Consider the following 9,261-nt stretch of genomic DNA (forward strand, 5'->3'; position numbering starts at 1 on the left):
CCAAAAGTCTGTCTGCGACGATGCCGGAGTGCAGCAGCAATAGCGGCTACCAGAACAATGCAGCAACTACTAGCAACTTGCCTTTGATTCTATTTGACACTTCATTTCAACACCATTAATATCTACAATGAAAGAAAAAGTTTCAATACTTTGAAGCAGCAAAAACACTTTCTCTCATGAAACATAAAACTAAAGCGTACAAACATACATAGTTCTGGTCCCAAAGAGGCGTTCGCTTTTACATCTTTTATTGTAGTTGAATTCTTTATGGCAATATTGTTTTAATTCAAGTCATAATTCATTTTAATTTATCATTCTTTTGTCTTCTACATTTGCCTGTACATGGGTTTTCATGTGCACTGTTGGTGTGAAACATTCTCTTTAATTCATAGATACATCGCAGCTGCTCTCAAGAACACGCAAAAGCCGCTGACAGGCTGATAAATCATACAATAATTGCTCAAATGGCTTTAATGACTCTCAAATTTAACCTATAAAGCACAAACCAAAAATACAGCTCAACATCTCTAAAACACCTGGTGAAAGCCCTCTCTAAATGTTTCATCGCCTTATTGTAAAAACTCCTACTAGGCTTTCCACTCATTCGCATAGAGTGGCTGATTCTGATGGATTTTTTGCATTTGCGTGCTGCTTTTCCCACTTCCAGCACTCAAGTGCAGTCCATTGTCCATTTTTGGGGGTGTTTTGGCGTGGGGGGTTGGGGTACAGATTCTGAAGGGAGTTGATGCAAATGATGTCTTGTATTAAATATTGATCCCACTCCATTTCAACTGAAGGTAGACCTCAAACTCGCAAACAGACGCTTGTCTCTTTAAATCAGCAGAACTGTCGCTTTTGTGGCTGTCTGTTTACAAAATAAGAGACTGAAAATGAGACCTGGTCCCAAAAGACGACCTCCTTGTTTAAATATGAATAATAAATTCATATTAGATAAATAATTCTGCGTTCTGAATTATTGAGAAGAGGAAGGATTTATGGATTTGAGAAACTCAGCACTGAAACTAAGGATAATGTCAAGCAATAAGTGTCATTGGTAAGGCACATACACTTTGTGAGGGGGGGAGAAAAGGTGATCGTTTAAGGGAATCAAAGGTTGCCTGTAACCTTTCGGCATGACCTCAGGAACAAAATCGAGTGAAGTGACGTTATCAATGGGCGTTTGTGACTAATGCACAATATGAAAACATTTTTATGCACAAAAAAAGAAACATCTCATTCAGATGAGAGAGACTTAAAAGAATATTTAAGATTAAGCTCAATCAACAGCTTTTGCAGCATAATGTTGAATACCACTAAAACAATTTCGACTGGTCCCTCGTTTTCTTAAATAAAAAACAAAACAAGTGAAGCACATACAATTTCAATACACTTTTAAAATTTAGATTCCAAATGGGGGTTTTCACAGTGATATGCCACAGAAAGAACCATTTTGTGTTCCCCAAAGAACCTTTCAGTGAACAATTGAACCTGAAGTACCCTATTTGATTGATGTAAAAGGTTCTTCATGGTACCATAGACGTCAATTGAGAATCTTTATTTAAGAAACATAAACAGTATGCAAACTTTTGCCATGACAATGTATCACCACAAACAGCTGTACTATTTTAACCTACCTGATCTCATGGCGAAAACGTACCTGTGGGAACTTTTTCACAAGACGCAAAATGCGTACCAATAAGTACATATCGTTGCAGTTTCCAAAAGAAATGAACACTAGAGGAGATGAAACAGCGAAAACTTCTAAACGTTTTCATACACAGTTATGATTACAGCTTCAAATGTTTCGCTTGCCAGATGTAACAAGCTTGCTTGGTAGCTCAGCCGACACAGAATTAGAATTAGGATGTGGAATCCTTGGGTACAAATCCTGTGAAAAACATGACTCACAATGAAAGAGCTGAATGATGAGAGATCGAAAAACAAGCTAAAACGGCATGCTTGTGATTGTGTTTTTACAGCATATTTGCTTTTGTTCATATCAGGTAGGTTTAGGTGTAGTGCAGATGGTACGTTATTTTAAAACGTCACAGAGCATTAGAGTTGTAGCACCACTCAACGGACATTGAAACGTACAAAACCAACACATCACAAAAAAACATACCATATGTACGTTCATCTGTTCCAGGGGAAAAAAACGAACACTCTTTTAGCGCTCGGTGGACATTTCACATCGAATATTTCACGAAACGTACATGGCAGTGCATATTTTGCGTTTTGCGAAAACATTCCAACAGGTACGCGTTCTGCATTGGTGAATCAGTCTGAATGAACAGTATAATAGCGTTAATGGAAGACTAATTTTAAAAGTAAGTAAACAACTCACACCACTTTGTTACGTCAAAATAAGGAGAAGTCCACTTCCAGAACAAAAATTTACAGATAATGTACTCACCCCCTTGTCATTCAAGATGTTCATGTCTTTCTTCAGTCGTAAAGAAATTGTGTTTTTTGAGGAAAAATTTCAGGATTTCTCTCCATATAGTCTCCATAGACTTCTATGGTGGCCTTCTTTAAAATTGTCCTACATTTTGTAAAGGGCATTTGATCTTGTTTGTTCACTTTGTAAACACTGGGTCGGTACTTCTGCAGCGATGTACGACTATTTTGACGTTGGAGGAGAAAATGAGATGGGAGTTTTTCAACATACCCTGACTGTGAACCGGAATGCACAGAGTTCACGCAGAGCTAGACAAGATGAGCATTTGAGGTTAGAAAGTATATAAATTGTTAATTTTTTTGAAAATAACCAATTGTTTGGCTAGATAAGACCCTTCTTCCTCGGCTGAGATATTTTAGAGCCCTTTGAAGCTGCATTTAAACACCATTTTGGAAGTTCAAACTCACGGGCACCACAGACGTCCACTATATGGAGAGAAATCCTGAAATGTTTTCCTTAAAAAACATTTCTTTACGACTGAAGAAAGAAAGACATGAACATCTTGAGTGAGTCATGTCTGTGACCAGTATTTAGCGAGCTTTGATAACTGATGATCCGAAAAATTCCAAAATAGTTTAAAAGTTAACTATTAAAAATAATAGCTGAATATATTCACAAATAAAATATATTAAGTTGTTACTGCCTTGAGTTATTATTTTGGAATAAATGTAAAGTGCTTAAAAACTACCTTGATGAGATTCATACTTGGCTGTAATAAATAATGTTTATTATATTAAAAATAATATATAAAAGTTTTTTTTTTTCTTTTTCTAGTAATGTTTTTAACCAAGAAAATGTGACTGGGACATGAATTTATTTAAATTTGATTTAAAAACAAAAAAGCAAAAAGGTTTTTGGTTAAGCCTTGTATTGACCCCAAGTATCCTATTAAATAAAGGTCAGGAGAAACGTAATTCTGTACATAGGGCTCAGTATTTTAACAGTGCAAAAATTGACTTTTTAACTCAGGTTTCACATATAATGTCTATGATGTTAAAGCAGGGTCAAAAGCCGGTCTAATGTTCACCTTTCCAACTGCAGTGTTGCTGTGAGTTCGGGGCAAACCTTGTTAACTCAAACAACACGAAAATGTGCTGATGGTCTATGTGCTAAATTGGCTTTGTTGCCATTATGTAGCCCGTTTCAAAGAAGAAATGCCTTACAAACCCATCTAACGAAAGGGGTGGTTCACTCCCCTGAGCAAGAGAGCAAAAGGTGGCGAGACTCATCCCTAATAACATCATTTAGAATTCACCTTCTCAAAATAGACTAATGCCTTCTTGCCTTGAGGGCCCTTCATACCTTAACAGAAAACTCTCTTTAGTTCAGGTTCCATTAAGCTAGAACACCATGCTCTATTAGTGCAACATGTGCAGCAGAGAGAGAAAAAGAACCAGAGGGGGAGGGAAAGAGAGAGAGAGAAAGGTGTGTGTGTGCGCTACCTGAGGTGATCCTACTTTTTGTTTTTAAACACTCTGAGAGAGCAACGTCACCGTGCTTGACAGCTTGTTAATGTCACCACGTTGTTCCTGAAAATCCCATGGTGCTTTGCATTAGCACTCTGCTTGCCTCACACCCCCGGGCGGCCTCACTAAAGTAGCACCATGAACACACACTGCCCAGGAGCATTACTCATACACACATGAAAGCTCAGCAGGATACAGCAGCCAGTGCAGTGCTTATGAGAATAAGACTATGCTGGAATGTTTGTTAAATAACACAAGAATACAGGCATGTTTACACTACCACTTACGTACACAGGAGAACGCGAAACATACATATCCTGTTACATTTCAGAAACTCTGTGATATATTAAATTAACAGGGATGCACAGAGCACTGTATAATTCAATGGACTGCAGTGAAAAAAAACATATTGAACATTTATACATTGCCATACGAAGTAACTTGTTACAGTCCGCTGCTCTTCTTTTAAAAATTCACATCTTATAGTGTAAGATGTTGATAAATAATACAAAAAAAGGTTCTATGGGCAGCATAAAAACAATGACTTTTTTTTTACATTAGTTTTTATTTTATGTTTTATAATTTAATACATTTATAAACCAACAATTATGTATATCTGAATCATTTCTGTTCAAACTGTTTGTGAACTGCTTTTTTTTTTTTTTTTTTTGATAGCCTGATCTACTAATTAAAAAGTATTTCACATAATCCAAAAGGTATTTTTGCTGTTGAGCCCATAATATACATTTATTTTCATCGCCTCAGGGTGCTCTGCTCTGTACAACCTATTTAATTCAGTATCTCTAGAGTCTATCATATGATTCTGGCTTTAGGCAACAAAAGCTTTTTACTGATAGTTTATCAACAACCCAACATGGGCTCATACACTCTTAAAAATAAAGGTGCTTCAAAAACCATTTTTGGTTCCACAAAGAACCATTCGGTCCAAGGTTCTTTAAAGATCCATTTCTTGCTTACCTTTTTATAATCTGAAGAAGCTTATTTGCCGCAAAGAACCTTTTGCGAGACAGAAAGGTTCTTCAGATGTTAAAGGTTCTTTATGGAACCATTTAGACAAAAATGGTCTTCTATGGCATCGTGAAGCACCTTTATTTTTAAGAGTGTAGAACAGAACTTTGAGAGCTCAGTTTTGCTAAACAGACTAGATGAATTCAACTTTTCACTTGAATGAATGTTATCACACACCTTTATCTATCCATCAAACACTACTTATTAACAAAGATCATCTTATTGACTGAATTAGCTGTTAATCAGTACAGACAGACTGGTTTAGGAGTATAGCCACACAAATTCTGCTGTGCGTTGGTATTTCTCTTTTTCTGAATTCAATACATGAATATTATTGTAATTGAAGTCTTGATTTAAATGTGGCCCAGTGCCACAAAACCAGTCATAAAAGTCTTTTTTGTTATTTTTATTGAGATTTATACATCATCTGAAAGCTGAATAAATAAGTAAGGATAGGACGACATTTGGCCGAGATACAACTATTTGAAAATCTCGAATCAGAGGGTGCAAAAAAAAAAAAAATAAATAATCGGTCCCACTATATATTAAGTGGCCTCAACTACTATGTACTTACATTGAAATTAATTATTTAATACAGTGTACTTATTGTGTCAATACAAGTATTTACATTGCACTTAGATTTTAAAAATACCTGCATGTAATTACATTTGTAATTACACTGTTGACCCATCCATTTCACCATAACCTACCCTTAAACCTACCCATACCACCAAACCTCTCCCTAACCTTACCCATATCCCACCTCAATAATAGCAAAAGTGTTTTGCAATACAATATGACCACATTAAGTACATTGTACTTATTTTTAATATAAAGTGAGACCAAATAATCTTTAAAACTGCCCAAATGAAGTACTTACCAATGCATATTACTTATCAAAAATTAAGTTGTGATATATTCACAGTAGGAAATTTACAAAGTATCTTAATGGAACATGATCTTTACTTGATATCCTAATGATTTTTGGCATAAAAGAAAAATCAATAATTCTGACCCACACAATGTATTGTTGGCTATATTGCCACAAATATACCTGTGCTACTTATGACTGGTTTTGTGGTCCATTCATGCATTTGACAAACACCTTTAAACAAAGCAACTTACACTGGGTTTAATGGGAATCAAACTCACAACCTTGGTGTTACTATCACCATGGTCTCATGGTTGAGCTTCAGAGAATCAACACTTAAAAGTCAAAACTTATATATATACCTCTACAATGTAAAAGCCAGGGCATCTGTAAGATTTTTGGATGCCCCGGAGATGACTTCAATGGCAATAAAATGTGTGATAAACTGTGCAGCCCTGCCCTCTAGTGTTCTACTGTGGGTTCTCACACTTTAAAAAATGCTGGGTTAAAAACAACCCAATGCTGTGTAAAATGTGAAAATGTTGTTTTGACTCAGCGGTTGGGTTAAATGTTTAACCCACCCTTCTGGGTAGTTTTATTTAATTCAGCTGTTGCTTAAAAATTACTATATGTGACCCTGTACCACAAAACCTGTCATAAGGGTCAATTTTTTGAAATTGAGATTTATACATTTATGGTTTGCTATAATAGAATAATATTTAACCAAAATAATTTGAAAATCTGGAATCTGAGGGTGCAAAAAAATCTACATATTGAGAAAACTGCCATTAAAGTTGTCCAAATGAAGTTCTTAGCGATGCATATTACTAATCAAATATTACGTTTTGATATATTAATATTGTAATGATTTTTAGCATAAAAGAAAATCAATAATTCTGACCCATACAATGTATTATTGGCTACTGCTACAAATATACCCGTGACTAGTTTTGTGGTTCAACGTTTTTTTTTTTTTTTTTTTTTTTTTTGGAATAAACATTTATTAATACGTTCAATAAATAAATATTTATAAATAAGTTGAATAAATAATAATTAATAAGCATTTTTTAAATTATTGAACACCTTTTGATTATTGCTGATGCCTCTAGTAATTACGTGTCAGATTTTTAATTTACAACCTATTTTAGGTTCATTTTAAGATAGCCATATAGTCATTTTTAAACAATAGTTGAATTAAATAAAACTACCCAAGTTGAGTTAAACATTTAACCAAACCGCTGGGTTTGTACATATTTCACTCATGGGTTGTTTTTACGAGTGCAGCTCGTTCACTATTAGGGTTGGTTTGTTATTTAATAAAGCATGTTTAATTATCATCCATATGATAAATTTTATTATAATGTTACATATAAATAATCTATATACCTCCATTTAAAACTTTAGAGGTGGTAAGAATTTTGAATGTTTTCTTTTTTCTCTCTCTCTTATGCTCACCAGGACTACGTTTATTTGATCAAAAATGCATGAAAAACAGCAATATTATGACAATTTAAAATAACTGTTTTCTGTTCAGTAAATTTTAAAATGTATTTGTTTTTTCCAGTGATGCAAAACTGAATTTTCAGCTGTTATGCTGCTTAATATTTTTATGAAAGCTGTGGTATTACTGGGACACTGTAAAAGTCTTTACTGTCACTTCTTTTGATCAATTTTAAGCTTCCTTCCAAAAACAATTCTTACTGAACCCACATTTCTGAACATTACACTATACTAGTAAAATCCAAAACAAAGAAAATGCACATTAAATACACTAACTGTATATGTGCTTTTTATGACAATTAGCTTACAATTAATCCATATTCATGCATTACATTCATTACAACATAAAAAAGTCATAGCTAATTCGTTTTCCCCATTTGTCCAGTTAGAGAATACAGATAATGATAAAGACAGAAATAAGATGGAACACTGAATTTTTCTTACTAATATGGTGTCTGCTTGACCACTGGATGAATCTGGAATGAAATTAGATTATACTAAATAGGAGACAGAACAGATAATGAAATAGATAAAAGATGTATAGGATCTCTTAAGTATATGTAAAATTAATATCGGCCTGAAAAACTTGACTTGCAGCCCCTTTATCAGACCAAGCCCACTGTGATCAGGCCAGCAGACTTTGTGAGAATTACATCCACTCACAACCACTTCTTTTGCTTTCAGTGCAACGCACAATCATGCATATAAACACTGGCACGTTCCTCTAATGGTCGCCAAATGATAACTGGCCTTTCCCCAGTCCTAGAGCCATGCCTGGGGCAGCCAGACAGGGTGATCCAACCCACTCCCCCACCTCAATAAACCCTCTGCCCCTTAGCATATTGCAGTCCTTCCTTGTTCATTTCACCCCATTTAAGCCTGAGGGCCTCTCTGTCGCTCAAATGCGGGGTGAGGGGAGCAATCGCGTCCAGGTCTCGAGGTTCTGGGGAAAATTCTTACAGGCCCCAAAGCCTGGTGTCACCGAGGGTGAACAGCCCAGTTTGGATAAGAAGCCTCCCGCTCAGGTAGATCATTCAGATTGCTGTTGGAGGACAGGTATTTCTGTTAAGAAGCAGTGATGAATGGTTAACCCTTTCATAACCAGTATAGTTAACACTAAAAGCTCATCTAAAAAAAAAGTATCCGATTGCCAGTGAACAAATATTCATTGTGAATTGTGAATAGCATTTCTCAACAGAGACGTACATAATGCTCTTTGAGTGTAATGACAATTGTCAACCAAAAGATGGCAGCAAAAGATGATGTAATACATATGCTTTTGATTTAAAAGCCAGAGTTTTTCTTCCTTATAGTCAAGTCAGTTAAGTGCACTGAAAAAATGGTGTAACAACAATTTTCACTTAGAAATGTCACTATTAATTACAAAGAAACAGCATGTAACATTTGAATTAAATGTAATAAATGCACTTACACTAATTAGGTCAATAGGTTCAATTCAATTTCCTTTAAAATGCAGCTGTGTCCCTGTGCTTGACTGCACCATAAACATCGCTGACTTTATAGCAGATCAATTTTATTGCCATGAAAATCAAAAAGCCACTTGTGGAACTTCACAATGAACTAGGAAGGAAAAAAAGCTGAACAAGGTTATAAAAAGGTTGGCAAAGCTTTGAACCTCTCTAAGAGCACTACAATGTCCATTGTAACGAAATGAAAAACACATGGCACAATCCAGGCACTGCTAAGATCAGGCTGTCCTACAAAATTGAGCAACAAGGCAACAGGAGCAATTGTAAGTGATGTGACCAAATGGCCAGCTACAACACTGACAGAGCTTCTTCAACTGAAATAAGAAGAACTGTCCAGACATCAACATCAATGTCTTCGGCACTTCTTGGACTCCTCGCCTTTTTGGGAGAGTGGGTAGAACTAAGAAATCTATTTTTGAGAAAAGAGTGTGTTGAAGGCATGTAGCA

This window comes from Labeo rohita, chromosome 1 (genome assembly GCF_022985175.1).
Source record: "Labeo rohita strain BAU-BD-2019 chromosome 1, IGBB_LRoh.1.0, whole genome shotgun sequence".
Taxonomy (NCBI): Eukaryota; Metazoa; Chordata; class Actinopteri; order Cypriniformes; family Cyprinidae; genus Labeo; species Labeo rohita.